Here is a 15,257-nt window from a genome sequence, read left to right on the forward strand (position 1 = left end):
TTGGAAAAAGCAGCATACCTTGACTGTAATACCACAGAGGCTTACTGAAGCCCCTTTATATTTTTCCCAGGTATTGCATCAGGGATTAATGACACTACAATTTCCTTAAAATTTTACTGTCATTCAGTACATAGATGACTTATTGTTACTCTCTCACACTAAGGAGTGTGCTAAAATTGACTCAATTTAACTTTTATAGCAACTTGCATATATCACAAAAACACAAGGCTTCAATGGAAAAACTTCAATTTTTAAGACAAAAAGTCCACTATTTGGGACATGGTTTGAGTACTGACAGGATTTTCCTCTCACCTGAGAGGATAAAAGCTATTCAAAGTTTTCCTCAACCTGCAACCAAAAATCAATTAAGAGACTTTCTTAGACTTGCAGGATATTGCAGATCCTGGGTTCCAAATTTTTCCTTAATAGTTTCACCATTTTATGAGCTCACTAAAATTGCTACACTAGAGCCTTTACCTTGGGGAGATAGTCATGAGCAGGCTTTTAGCCAAATGAAGTTGACCTGACAACAGCCCCCAGGTTTAGGACTTCCAAATTACACTCAACTTTTCACTTTGTCTTTTCATGAGTGTAACCATCAGGCATTAGGAGTCCTTACTCAAGAACATGGTGGTGAACATAGGCCCACTGTATACTATAGCCTGCAATTAGACCCAGTCGCTAAGGCATATCCTAATTTGTTTAAAAGCAGTAGCAGTGGCAGCCAAGCTGGTAGAAACTTCATCAGATTTGGTTTCAGGAAACGAACTTAATTTGCAACTCCCACACACTGTGGAAAGTCCTCCAACTGAACTCAGCACTTTTCAGGAAGTAGACTAACATCTTATTAATTACTTCACCTATCTCCTTCTAATCTTCATCTAAAATACTGTAATCAACAGAATGCTGCTACTCGTTACCTCTGCCTGACGATGGTGAAGACAACTGTGTAAGTGTAGTGTCAGAAATGGTGGCCCCTCATGGTGACTTATAAGAAACTCCACTGGATAATCCTGAATTAATACTTTCTTTTAATGGGTTCTATGCAAAAATCTCAGAAGGAAAATATCAGGTAGGATATGCTGTTACCACTCAAAATGAGTTAATAGAGAAGGGAACTCTTCCTCAATTTAAGTCAGCCCAGACTGTGGAGCTTTCTGTCCTCACCTGAGCTTGCCATATAGCTAAGGACAAGTCATTAAATATTTATAACAATAGTAAATATACTTTTGGAGTAGTGAATAATGTTGGCATAATATGGGAACTAAGAGGGTTTCTCACCTCTAGTGGGACACCTACCAAAAATAGACTCTAAATGAATGAGCTCCTTTCTGCTGTCTTGTTACCGTTGCAGATTGCTGTTATTAAAATCGCAGCTTATACTTGTAGAACTGAACCCAAATATCAGAAAAATTCTTTGTCAGATTTTTATGCTAAATTAGAGAGTGATGAAACTGTTAAGATATGCAATTTGAATGAACCCCACAAGATTAATCCAAGCCAATTCCTTGCGGTGACCTATTGAATAAACAGTGCAATGCACCTGATTTGGAAAAACAAAATTGGTATCTAAAAGGATGTAAATTTAACGTGAAACACAGAGTCACAGAAGGCCAGGATGGACGCCTAATGCTTCCTGAGTCTTTGAAGTTTCCATTGTTGAAAGCTCTGTACTCCAGAACTCATCATGGAACAGACAAAATGATTCAAATTATGAAAAAATACTGGTGGGTTGACTGTTTCAAATTTGCTAAAATGGTTTATAATCAATGTTTGACTTGTCAAACTCATAATCCTGGAAAGATAATCAAAACTTCAGGTGGTGTATTTCCACCACCCGATGGACCATTTGAGCATTTACAATGGACTTCATTTGATTGCCACCCACTACGGGGTATCAGTATGTTCTTGTAATAGTTTGCATGTTTTCTGGTTGGATAGAGGCCTTCCCATGTAGGAAAGCTGATGCTGTGATGGTAGCACAGAAATTATTAGAAAATAGTTTTCCTTTATGGGGGATCCCTCTAAAAATCATCAGTGATAGAGGAATTCATTTTATTGGGCAAATTATAAAGCAGTTAAATAAGGTGCCACTGACACATGGCACTACCATTGTCCCTGTCACCCTCAATCTTCAGGAAAGGTTGAAATAACAAATGGCATATTAAAACTGAAATTGAAAAAGTTAACTGAATCAATTGGGTTGCTTTGGCCAAAGGTACTACCTTTGGCTTTAATGGCAATCAGATTGACTCCCATTGGAAAACATAAATTGACCCCTCGTGAAATAGTCACTGGTAGGCCTATCTCCCTAATAATACCACCTCATGCTTCTCCTGCTCTATTAAACTCTGGACTGAATACAGCAAGGTTTTAATGCAATATGCCAAAGTGTACTTCTACTAGGTAAAGGAGGCTTTTTGAGACCCACCAACTGAGAATAATCAAACCTGCATGGTCTGGAACCTGGAGACTGGGTCTTTTGGAAATGACATCAGAAGAAGACTGCTCGTGAATCTTGATGGAAGAGACCATACTAAGTTCTTCTCACCACCCACACTGTAGTGAAGCTTCAGGGCCTTGAACCTTGGGTTGACACCTCACAACTCAAATGGGCCCCTTCAGACTCCTGGAACTGTACAAATGTTGGAGACTTGAGGGTAAAGCTGACCAGGGAAATCTCTCCCAAGAAGCAGATGACATCCTAGTTGTGGATAGCTTTCCCAAGATCACAGATCAAGACTTCTCTACCATCATGAAAGCATTGTGTGTTTTCCTGTTTTCCTAATGTTTTGTCCTAATCCTTTCTTTTTCCCCACAGGAAAATCCATGGGACCATAATCAGTGGAGGACATTAGCTTGAGCTTATAATCTAGCAAAAACCAGAGTAATTATTGGGTTTCTGGGCTAATGCCAAAAAATCAGGAAATGATTCCACTGATGCCAGTGCCTCTCCATGTTCCCAATGAGAGTCACCTTGAAATTCTAAGGGAAGAATGGAAAGCTGTTCTTGATATTCACTGCTACTTGCTTTTCTACATCACTGCTATTTGCTTTTCTACACTCACTAAAAACAACTCTAACTTTTTCAATTGATAATTTAGTCATTAGCAAACATAAAAAACCAATCCAAGTGATGCCTGAAAAAGGCATAGTATTCTTCCAGGCATCACACACTCAAGATTTGGGAATTACTTATGTTGATACAAGTAATTGCTTATATAATGTAACCAGATTAAATCCAGTAGAGTCTCTTTTTACTAGATATGGTTTTACATCCTTACAACATGCTATAAAGGGGCCACAAAAAGGTAAATTTCTCACTGGATGTTGTTCAGGAGTGATGCAGATTTACAGTCAAACCTGACTGATCCCTGCTCAAATGCAACTAGGTGGCCGTCTTTTCCAACCTCTGCGTATTCCATTGTTCTGCCACCTCATTTGTTCAGTTCTTGTTATTTGGCCTGGCTTGCTCCTGCCTTTCTAATACCTGAATTTTTTTTTTTTTTTTTTTTTCCTAGACAGAGTCTTGTTCTGTCGCCCAGGCTGGAGTGCAGTGGCATGATCTCAGCTCACTGCAACCTTTGCCCCCGGGTTCAAACAATTCTTTTGCCTCAGCTTCCCCAGTTGCTGGGATTACACGTGTGCACTACCACACCCAGCTAATTTTTGTATTTTTAGTAGAGACAGGATTTCACCAAATTTGCCTGACTCGTCTCAAGCTCCTGACCTCAAGTGATCCACCCACCTCGGCCTCCCAAAGTGCTGGGATTACAGGCATGAGTCACGGTGCCTGGCCAGAAAGTTCTATGGTAGCCCTTATCAGAGGCAAAAATGATCAATAACTAAAATTAACACTACCCTTGAAATAGATGAGGATAAGCTGGTTTCTACTTGAGGACAGATTCCAGTAGGGTTCCTGGGGGCTCACCTTTGGTTGAAATGGGGTATCAGTTATATGGAATTTAAAACTAATTCATAAATTAGGGAAAATATTGGATTTTGTAGCCAGAGCTCCCAGGGTTTCAGACAGGTAGAAGCTACTCTCAGAAAGGTAGATGACAACACACGTATTCAACAAAAACACTTGATGAAACATCATGCAGCCTTAGATCTTTTTGCTCAAACTAGAAGCCTATTTGGTGTTAAACAGAACTGATGTTGTACTTATCTCTCCCCTGCTTTTGTTACCAAAGAAAGCTTAATTAAAAAGGTTGCTGATGCTGCTATTTCCTTAGACACTGCCATCAAATACATTAAAGAACTTTCTCAAGAGAGAGGAACCTATGATGTGTTTACAGGATCAACTAACAGTTGGCTTGCAGGCATCCTAAGTGGTAGATGATATGCTTGGGTTTTCCAAGCATTTCTAATCTTTATATTTCTTCTAGTATGTTTCCAGGTCATTATGACTTATATTACCAGGGTAACAATGAAAATGAGTACCTCTTTGAGTCAGGCTACTTTACAGTGAACTATGGTCCTTAATTGCTATCACACTCCAAAAGAGGATTATTACCAATTAGAACCTAATACTGTTAAACTGCCTATAGTATCTGAATCTAAACTTGGCTAATTTGGTTTGCTTCATTTCATAAGAGCTCCTTTTAAGGATTATGTGTTGGCATTTTGATATTATTCTCTTGATAGTCATAATAGTCCCCTTGGCAAGCTGTATCCTCTCAAGTCTTAAATGTTGTGTATGCAGGCATCCATTGAGAGTCGAATGGTCTCGCTCTAACTGGGTCAGCAAAAACAAAGAATCATTCAGCTGGTACAAAGCTGTGATGTGTGAATTCCATATTGACATCAAAAACTTGTGAAACTCCATACTGAAACTAAAGACTTGTGACTTCCACATTGAGATCGAATAAGTCTTTATGACAATGACAGAGAGTGGCATCAATTCCTAAAGTTTTGGTCAATCTCTCTAAATTGAGAGGCTGACCAAAAGGGGGAAATTATTAACGCTAACTAAATATGGCCTGAAAAGGACTCCATGCTTCTATATGTGAATCTTATGGATGAAACGTAACCTAACTTCATAGGCAGATAGGATTGAAAACCTTACTTAGAAGTATGTGCCTGTAACAATAGCTGAGTGTTGACCAATCCCAGTGGCCATACTTCAATCACTCATAGACTGCTGAGTGTTCAAATTGTGTTCAAATAAGGCAAAGGCCAACCTGTAACCAATCCAACTGCTCCTCTACCTCACTTCTGATTACTGTACATCACTGTACCGTTTCTAAGTCTATATATTTGTTGTGACCACAAGGCACTCCTGGAGTCTCTCTGAATCAGCTGTGATTCTGGAAGCTGCCTGATTCACAAATCATTTTTTTTCTGTTTTTGCTCAATTAAACTCCATCAAATTTAATTTGTCTGAAGTTTTAACACTGTGTAATGAGACTGTCCAAAGGTTGGGTTAGTAGAGTTGAGAATGAGTCAGTGATGATTACTGAGGCCTGGTAATGTAGATTGGAAACAGAAAAACAAATTAGCAAAGGAGATGAAGAAGAGGTTAGGAGGCAGGGCAGAGTCAACCAAAGAGCAGTGTCAAGGAACGCTAGCAAAGTGTTTAGCTCAAGAACAGAATGGCAAAGAATTGTGTGTGCGACCCAAAACCTGGAATGGATCACACACACCCGGAAGTTCAGAGGAAATAGTTCTTCTTAAGGTTGGAATACAGTGGAGGAAGCTTCATGAGGAAGATCTTCTTTAGAATACAGCTGTAATTGGGAGAGAGGTAGACGTTTTATGTAAAAGTCTATATTACAAATGTTTAAAAGAGTACTTACCACGTGCCAGACACTATTTTAAAAATATATGTTTATTAACTAATTTAAATATTGAATCCTTAATCCCAGCATTTTGGGAGGCCAAGGTGGACAGATCACTTGAGGTCTATAGATTAAGATCAGCCTGGCCAGCATATTGAAACCTCGTCTCTACTAAAAGTACACAAATTAGCTGGGTGTGGTGATGCATGCCTATAATTCCAGCTACTCAAAAAGGGTGAGGCATAAGAATTGCTTGAACCTGGGAGGCAGAGGTTGCAGTGAACCGAGATTGCACCACTCAACTCCAGACTGGGAGACACAGTAAGACTCTGTCTCTAAAATAAAATAAAATAAAAATAAAATGAAATAAAATAAAATATTGAATCTTCTTAAAAACCTATGCTATACATGTACTTGAACAACAGGGGTTTGGGATGCTCAGGTCCATTTAAATGCTGATTTTCTTGTGCCTCTGCGACTCCCGATACAATAAGACCCACCCCTCAGCTTCCTCCTCCTCTTCAATGTGAAGACGAGGATGAAGACCTTTATGGTGATCTATTTCCACTGAATGAATTGCAAATATGTTTTCTCATCCTACGATTTTCTTAGTAACATTTTATTTTCTCTAGCTTACTTTATTGTAAGAATGTAGTATATAATACATATAAGATAAAAATATGTGTTAATTGAGTATATATATTATCTGCAAGGCTTCAGGTCAACAGTAATTTAAGTTAGTTTAAGTTCTGGAGAAGTCAAAAGTTATAAGCCAAGTTTCAACTGCATGCAAATGTACCACTAAACCCCATGTTGTTCAAGGGTCAACTCTACTGTTATTATACCCTGTTGCAGATGAGAAAACAGACTTGAGGCAGAGGGAGGGAATCCTTGCTTGAGATTACGCAGGTTTATGTCCAGTCATTTTCCACATAACACCATTTCAACCAACCAGAGACCACATATACAATAGTAGTCCCATAAGATTGTAAAGGAGATGAAAATTTGCCTAGTGTTTTCTTGATCATCCTGACCTCATGTAGACCGAGGCTATTAGTTTTTTTTTTTTTAAAAAAAAGGTTTTTAAAAAATTCCAAACCCCTCAAATTTTTAAAATAGAAGAGCTTGTAGAATGAGCATATAAAGAAAAAATATTTTTGCACAGCTGTACAATGTTCACTGTATTTGTGTTTTAAGGTAGTGTTATTACAAGAATAGTCAAAAAAATTTAAAAGATGTTAAAAAGTTTATAGAGTAAAAAAGTTACACTAAACTAAGGTTAATTTATTACTGAAGAATGAAAAATGTTTTTTGGCTAGGCATGGTGGCTCACACCTATAATCTCAGCACTTCGGGAGGCCAAGGCAGGAGGATCACTTGAGGCCAGGAATTCAAGACCAGTCTTGGCAACATAGTGAGATTCTCGTTTCTACAAAAATATTTTTTCAAAAATTAGCCAGGCATGGTAGTGCTTAGTCCTATAGTCCTAGCTACCCAGAAGGCTGAGGAGGGAGGATACCTAAACCCAGAAGTTGGAGGCTGCAGTGAGCTATGATCACCACTGCACTCCAGCCTGAGCAACAGAATAAAACCCTTAAAACCCTGTCTCTTAAACAAAAAAAAGATTTCAAAATAAATATGTTTCCTAAGTAAGAGGGTTTATAAAGTCTATGGTAGTGAATAATATCTTAGGCGTTCACATTCATTCACCATTCACTCACTGACTTACCCAGAGCAACTTCTAGTCTTGCAAACTCCATTCATAGTAAGTATCCTATACAGGTATATCATTTTTTATCTTTTATACCATATTTTTACTATATGTTTATGTTTAGATATGTTTAAATACACAAATACTTACCATTGTGTTATAGTTGCCTATAGTCTTCAGTACAATGGCATGTGGTTTGTACCTTAGGAGCAATAGGCTACATCCTATAACCTAGGTGTGTAGTAGACTATACCATCTAGGTTTGTGTAAGCGCATTCTGTGATGTTCACACAAAAATGAAATTGCCTAATGATGCATGTCTTACTCCGTATCCATGTTGTTAAGTGATTCCTCTCTTTGGTAGTATGGCTCAAGGTTGCATTTTCTTGATGTCTTTATTCTGCTATATCATTCATAGGTAAAGACATGAAGTCAAGAAAAGACATAGCTAGATTGTTAAGGCATAAATTAGGCTCCTTTGACTGGGGTGGAAGAATTTTTTTTTTTTTTTTTTTTAAACAAAAGTGAGTGAGCTCAAAAGCAAGGTTAGGGCTATATCATATTAGGGTGGGAAAATCTTGATGAGTTTGGACTTTATGGTCAGTGGAGAGTCATTCATGTTTGTAATTGGTAAGGTTTTCAGTTAATATTTTCCCATTTGGTAAAAGATATATGACAATTTTACAATGACAGACTGTTAGAAGTCATGAGTTTGAAACAGTCTTAGAAATTTTAAAAGGATGGAATCTGAGAGAGGACATGAACTTCCGTTCTCCAAGGTTATCTCCAACAGTTATCTTCAGAGCGCTGAGCAGGACCAGACACAATTCGTTTGCAACTTACGCCTATACTTTTACCAATAGAACTTGATGCTTATGCAATAGCTAACTTAAAACTGGCAAGATTATAGCAACAGAGGTCTTTTATTTCATTTAATTTTACAGTTATTTTATTGGGAAATATTTCAACATAAAATTCTTAAAACAATTTAACAGACATCCTAGTTTCAATTTAAAGCTTTAGGTCTAAACCTTTTGTGAACATAGGTAATCCAAGGACAATCACCTATAAAATGTTTAGAAGGGATAGCAGCCATAATCAGTGCTCTGTCCACATCCTTTCTGATCCATGCACACCAATCCATTATCTAATGGCCATTTCTGCATTTATTTTGGAGTGTTGCCTTTAGGTTTTCAGAACCTATTTCCCTCATGCACTTGGTAGGTTAGAAAGTCCAGGGAGATAGTATCTTCCAGAGGCAGCCCTTAAGCAATGACTTATGGGTGTGCAATATAGATATTGTAGTTCCCTCACCCCAGCTATGACAATATCTCTACGTGATTAATAATGCACTCTTTATGGGCTGCCTTTCTTTTTATCATTTTTTTCATTTCCCTACCAGTGTGTTATGAGCTGAATTGTTTTCCCCAAACTTCGTATGTTGAAGCATTAACCGTTACACCTCAGAATGTGACTATATTTGGAGACAAGGTCTTTAAAGAGTTGATTATGCTAAAATGAGGCCATTAGGGTTCAGCCTAATTTAATCTGACTGGTATCATTATAAGAAGAGAAAATCTGGACATCCAATGAGACACCAAGGGCACATTCACACAGAGGAAAGACCACATAAGGACACAGTGAGAAGGTGGTCATCTACAAGTCAAAGAGAGAGAGACCTCAGAAGAACCCAAAACTGATGGTCCTTGATTTTGGACTTCCAGTCTCCATAACTGTGAGAAAATAAATTTATGTTGTTTAAATGACTCAGTCTGTAATATTTTGTTGTGGCAGCCCTAGTAAACTGATACATAATGTGACTTTTACGTTCTCAGTAAACTTTTTGGACAATCGTGGTCTCAGCATTTGCTTCTAGAAAAATTATGACAGGAGATATAACTTATAATGGAGAATAGATCATCTCTGGTGCCCTTTTACATAAATAGAAGTTCTGTTCTGTTTTTTTTTTTTTTGCTGATTATTGCAGTGTTGACCTGTAAGGTGGTGGAGAATGTGCCAGCTCTAATTTTTAATTTGCATTTCCTGTCACCTAGAAGATGAATGCAGGTCTTGCCTTTTTTCATATCTTCAGGAAAAGTCACTAATTTGTATTTCTTTGTCATCTCATTTCAGTGTTAAGGGCTCAGGTCACTGGGACTGATGGGGGCACAGCTATTGTTAGCAAGGGGCAACAAAGCAATTTCACTTTCCTTTTTTTTTTTTCCAGGGAGGAAGCACACTAGAATTGCCAAGGTAACGCTCCAGTTTTCATTTAAATCAAAAAGCATTTGTATCTTTGGCCAAGTTCTTGCAGCCACCCTCTTGGAGTTAGCAATGGGGGGCTATGCAAGAAGAGTCCCTAAATGTTCTGTGCTCTCGTCTTCTCTGTGTGATGACCCTCCATGATCAACACTGGAAATCTTATAATGGACAATAATATCAATACCAAATATTATCAGATAAAAATTATTTGAGAAGAAGAGATCTTCAAACATGATTTATTTGAAGAGATTTTAGGGACGGTAGCTTCATCTCTGATGATTGGAGTTAAACAGGCACATGATTGAAGAAATAAATTGATGAGGAAGGGAATTTAGTTTTAAGCACCTACCATCTATCATGCACAGCTTTAGGCTCTTTCACATACCTTATCTTACACAATCAGCCCTTATAATTTAGTGATGAAAAAACAGGACTCAGAGAGGTTAAGCGACTTGCCTGAAGCAACATGTTATTTAATGGTGGAGCCAATATCTGAACAAAAGTCTCTGACTTCAAAGCCAGGCTTTTGTAATATTATCTTGCCACAGAGTAGAGGGTGAAGAGAAGAAATATCCTAGAATTTTTTTTTCTACTTTTTATAAATTGAAGAGAGGCTGAGACAAGGAGTCAGAGGACTTATTAAATGGGAAAGAAAGGAGTGTTTGTCTTTCTCAGTTTCAGGAGGCATTCAGAAGCAGACATGAATGTCTAAAAAACTAGCTCGAACTAAAGGAGATAGTTGACTTTCTCTCTGACATGGAGCTTAGCATAACACAGGTCAGAAGACACCTATGACTATAATTCGAGGAGGAGGATGTTATCAGAACCTTGAGTTTCCCTGAACAGCAGAAGAGCTTACAGCTTTCTGGACATACAAGCCATTCCCTATAATTCCGAGCATTCAGCCCAGAGGGTGGTCTCAAAAACTTTGAGAAACCAGGGAACTGTTTCAGGCTCTGTATTAGATACTTTTTGCTGCCAAAAAAGAAAATATCACAAAACTTGGTGCTTTACCACACAGTCTTGATTATTGTAACTATCTTAAAATTGAGTAGGCTGATCCTTATAGCTTTTTTCTTCTTCAGAATTATTTTAATTATCATATTTTCTTTGCATTTCCATATACATTTTAGAATAATGTCTATAACTATGTAAAAATCTTTGTGGGATTTTGGTTGAAATTGTGTTAAAACTATAACAATTTGGGGACAATTGACGTCTTTGAGTCTTCAGGTCTATGAACACTGTATGTTTTTCTGCTTAAATTTTTAATTTAATCAACATTTAATAGTTTTTAACATACCAAAACCTACACCACATGTTTTGTTAGCGTTTTACAAAATTATTTTGAGTAATTGGTATTGTGCTTTTAATTTCAATGTCCAAAAGTTCATTACTAGTGTGTATGTGTATATATCTGTGTGTATATATATAGATTTAGTTTTCAACTATCTTGTGACCTTGCTGAACTCAGTTATTAGTTCTAGAAATATTTTTGGTAGATTTTAAAAATCTTCCTATGCAGATAATGTCATCTAAAAATATGGACAGTTTGATTTCTTCCTTTTTTATCTATCTTTCATTACCCTTTTTGCCTTGTTGCACTGGCTAAAACATCTAAAACTATGTTGAATAAGTATATTAAGAGCAGATATCCTTGCCTTGTGTTCCATCTTTGGGGAAAAACAGTCTTTTACCATTAAGCATCTTGTTAGGTTGTACATGTTTTGATTAACTTGAGGATATGCCCCTCCATTTCAGTTTCCTGATAGTTTTTTGAATCATAGATTTGTGTAGAATTTTTGTTAAATGCCTTTTCTGTATCAAATTATAGGATATTTTTTCTTTTTTAGCCTAATATAATGAATTACTTAGAATAATTTTTGACCATTGAAACAGCATTTCATCACCAGAATTTACCTCACTTAGTCATACAGGGTACAATTATTTTGTGTGTATTTCTGCATTCTATTTGTTATATTTGGTTAAAAATTGTGTCTAATTTCATTTTAAAACTTGGTCTATCGTTTTCTTTTTTAGACAATTTTGTTTGGTTTTAGTAACAAAGTAATACTAGTTTCATAAAATAAACTGAAAATCATTTTATTTGAATATTTGAAAATGTTTGTGCAGAACTGGTGTTAATTTTTTTTAACATTTGGCAGAATTCTTCAGCAAAAACATCTGATTTGAAAACAATTTATAACTGGAAAAATATCTGAACAGACATCTCATCAAAGAAGGTATACAGATTGAAAGTATGCCTATAAAAAGTTGCTTCATATCATATGTTATTGAGAAACTACAAGTTAAAACAAGAAAATATTACACTCCTATTAATGACTAAAATTTAAATCACTGACAACACCTAATGCTGGTGAGGATGTGGAGCAACAGGAACTCCCATTCTTTGCTGGCAGGAATGCAAAATGGCACAGCCACTTTGAAAGACAATTTGGCAGTTTCTTACAAATTTAAACATTTTCTCATTATTCAATTTAGAAATCACACTTCTTGGTGTTTACCCAAATTAGTTGAAAACTTATGTCTACACAAAGCCCTACACATCAGTGTTTATGGCAGCTTTATTTATAATTGTCAAATCTTAGAAGCAACAAAGATTTTTTTTCAATAGGTGAATGGATAAACAAATGAAGACATATCTAGATAATGGAATTATAAAGCCACAGAAAGGCATGGCGGATCTTTAAAAGCATATTTCTAAGTAAAAGGAGTCATCTGAAAAGGCTACATACTATATGATTCCACTGCATGCCAATCTAGAAAAAGCAAAACACTATGAAGAGTAAAAAATGTTAGTGGTTACCAGTGTTTTGGGGGTGGAGGTGGGGTCAACAGGAATGAATAGGCGAAACGTGGAATTTTTAGGGCAGTGAACTATTATGAATGACACTGTAATATTGGAAGAAGCTTGTCATTATACGTTTGTCAAATCCCAATGAACATGCAACATTAAAAGTAAACTCTAATGTAAGCCATGGACTTTATTATAAAAATACTGGCTTGTCAATTGTTACATATCTGTCAAATAAAGCAAGATTTTAATTAGGAAAGCTGTGTGTAGGGAGTGTTTGGAGGAGGGGGCAAGAGGGGGCATATGAGAACTCTATTTTCTGCTCAATTTTTCCACAAATCTAAAACTGCTCTAAAAAATAAGGTGTATTAACTTTTAAATGAAACAGTTCATCAGTAACATACACACAGACACACACACACTTGGATCTGTAGATTTCTTTTGTGGGAGTTTTAAAATTACAAATTCAAGCTTTTTAATATTTATAGCACTATTTGTCAATTTCATGTTCCTTCAGCTGTGGTATTTCGTGTTTTCAAAGAATTGGTTCATGTTATCTAAGTTGTTATTTTTATGGTATACAGTAGTTCACACTATTCTTTTTTTAATCCTTCGATGTCTATGGGATCTGTTTTTGCATTTCCTGTTTCATTTCTTCTTTTGGGAATTTGTGCCTCATTTTTTCTTTGCCATTCTTGCTGGAGGTTTGTCAATTTTATTGACCATTCAAAAACAAGCTCTTCATTGATGCTCTCTATTGTTTTTCTGTTTTCAGTATCATTTATGCCTTTTTAAACTTTTGTTGTGATACTAAAAATTGTATATATTTAAGGTGTGCATGTTTATATACACATTGTAAAATGATTACCAATTGAGCTAATTAACATAGCCATTACTTCATATCATTACCTTTTCATGTACGTGTAATAAGAATACAAAATATATTTTTTCAACAAATTTCAAGTATATAACACATAATTACTAACTAAACTTATTGAACTCTATATTTGGTCTCTAGAACTTATTCATCTTATAACTGCACGTTTGTACCCTTGACCAATATTGCCCCATTTCTACATTGCCTAGGCCCGGGGAACCACTCTTCTATTTTTCTACTATCTGTTTCTAAGTATTAGAAACTTAGATTTCACATATGATGTGGTTTGGCTGTGTCCCTATCCAAATCTCACCTTGAATTATTATCCCTTAATCCCCATGTGTCAAGGACAGGACCAGGTGGAGGTAATCGAATCATGGGGGCAGTTTCCCCCACACTGTTCTTGTGATAATGAATCTCAGGAGATGTGATGGTTTTATAAGCATCTGGCATTTCCTCTGCTTTCTCCTTCCCGCTGCCTTGAGAAGAAGGCGTCTTGCTTCCACTTCTGCCATAATTGTAAGTTTCCTGAGGCCTCCCCAGCCATGCTGAACTGTGAGTCAATTAATACTCTTTCCTTTAAAAATTACCCAGTCTCAGGTGTTTCTTCATAGCAGCACAAGAACAGACTAATACAACATATAGGCGATATCACGCATTGTCTTTCTACAACTGGCTTATTTCAATTAACCTAATGTACTCCATGTTGTCACAAGTGACGGGGTTTTTCAAGGCTGAATAATACATAGATAGATATCACATTGTCTTAATTCATTGATCTGTCAATAGAAGCTTAGCTTTTTTCATATCTTGGCTATTGTGAATAATGCTGTAGTAAACATGGAAGTACAGATATCTCTTTGACATAGTGATTTTATTTCTTTGGATGTATACCCACAAGTGGGATTAATGAATCAGTTTTATTTTTAATTTTTTAAGCAACTTCTATACTGATCCATAATGGCTGTACCAATTTACATTTCCAACAACAGGATACAAACTTCCTTTTCTTCATATTCTTATTAACACTTGTTCTGTTTTGACTTTTTGATAAGTTATCCTAGCAGATGTGAGGTGATATCTCATTGTTTTTTTGATTTCCACTTCCCTAATAATTAGTGATGGTGAGTGTATCTTTTCATATAACTTTGGCCATTTGTATATCTTCTTGGGAAAAAATGTCTATTCATTTGTCTAATCAAATGTCTGTCAGTTCCTTTGCCCATTTTTAAATTAATTTTTTTAACTATTAAATTGTAGGGCTTTCTTGTATATTTTGGTTATCATGCCCTCGTCCAGGTATATGACTTACAAATATTTTCTCTCATTCTGTTAATTGCCTATTTTCTCAATTGTTTCATTTGCTGCACAGAAACTTTATTTTTGCTTTTCTTGCCTATGCTTTTGGGGTCATATCCAAAATATCAATGCCAAGACCAGCATCAAGGAACATGACATCTAAGTTTTGTTCCAGGAGTTTTATAAATTCTGGTCTCAGGTGTAGGTCTTTAATCCTTTTGAGAGGATTTTTGTGCATGGTATAAAATAAGTGTTCAATTTCCTCTATTTTGTATGTGAATAGCCAGTTCCCACACCACTTATTGACAAGACTACCTTTTCTCCATTATGTATTCTTGGAACTTTTGTCAAAGATGTATTGACCCATGCCTTAGTTTGTTTTTGGGCTCTCTATTCCGTTCCATTTGTCTATGTGTCTGTTACAATTCCACTACCACACTGTTTTAATTAATATGGCTTTGTAATATAAATTGAAATCAGAAAGCATGATGCCTTCAGCTTTGCTCCTCT

The sequence above is a fragment of the Trachypithecus francoisi genome, unplaced genomic scaffold (assembly GCF_009764315.1).
Source record: "Trachypithecus francoisi isolate TF-2019V2 unplaced genomic scaffold, Tfra_2.0 Lachesis_group0, whole genome shotgun sequence".
In the NCBI taxonomy this organism is placed as follows: Eukaryota; Metazoa; Chordata; class Mammalia; order Primates; family Cercopithecidae; genus Trachypithecus; species Trachypithecus francoisi.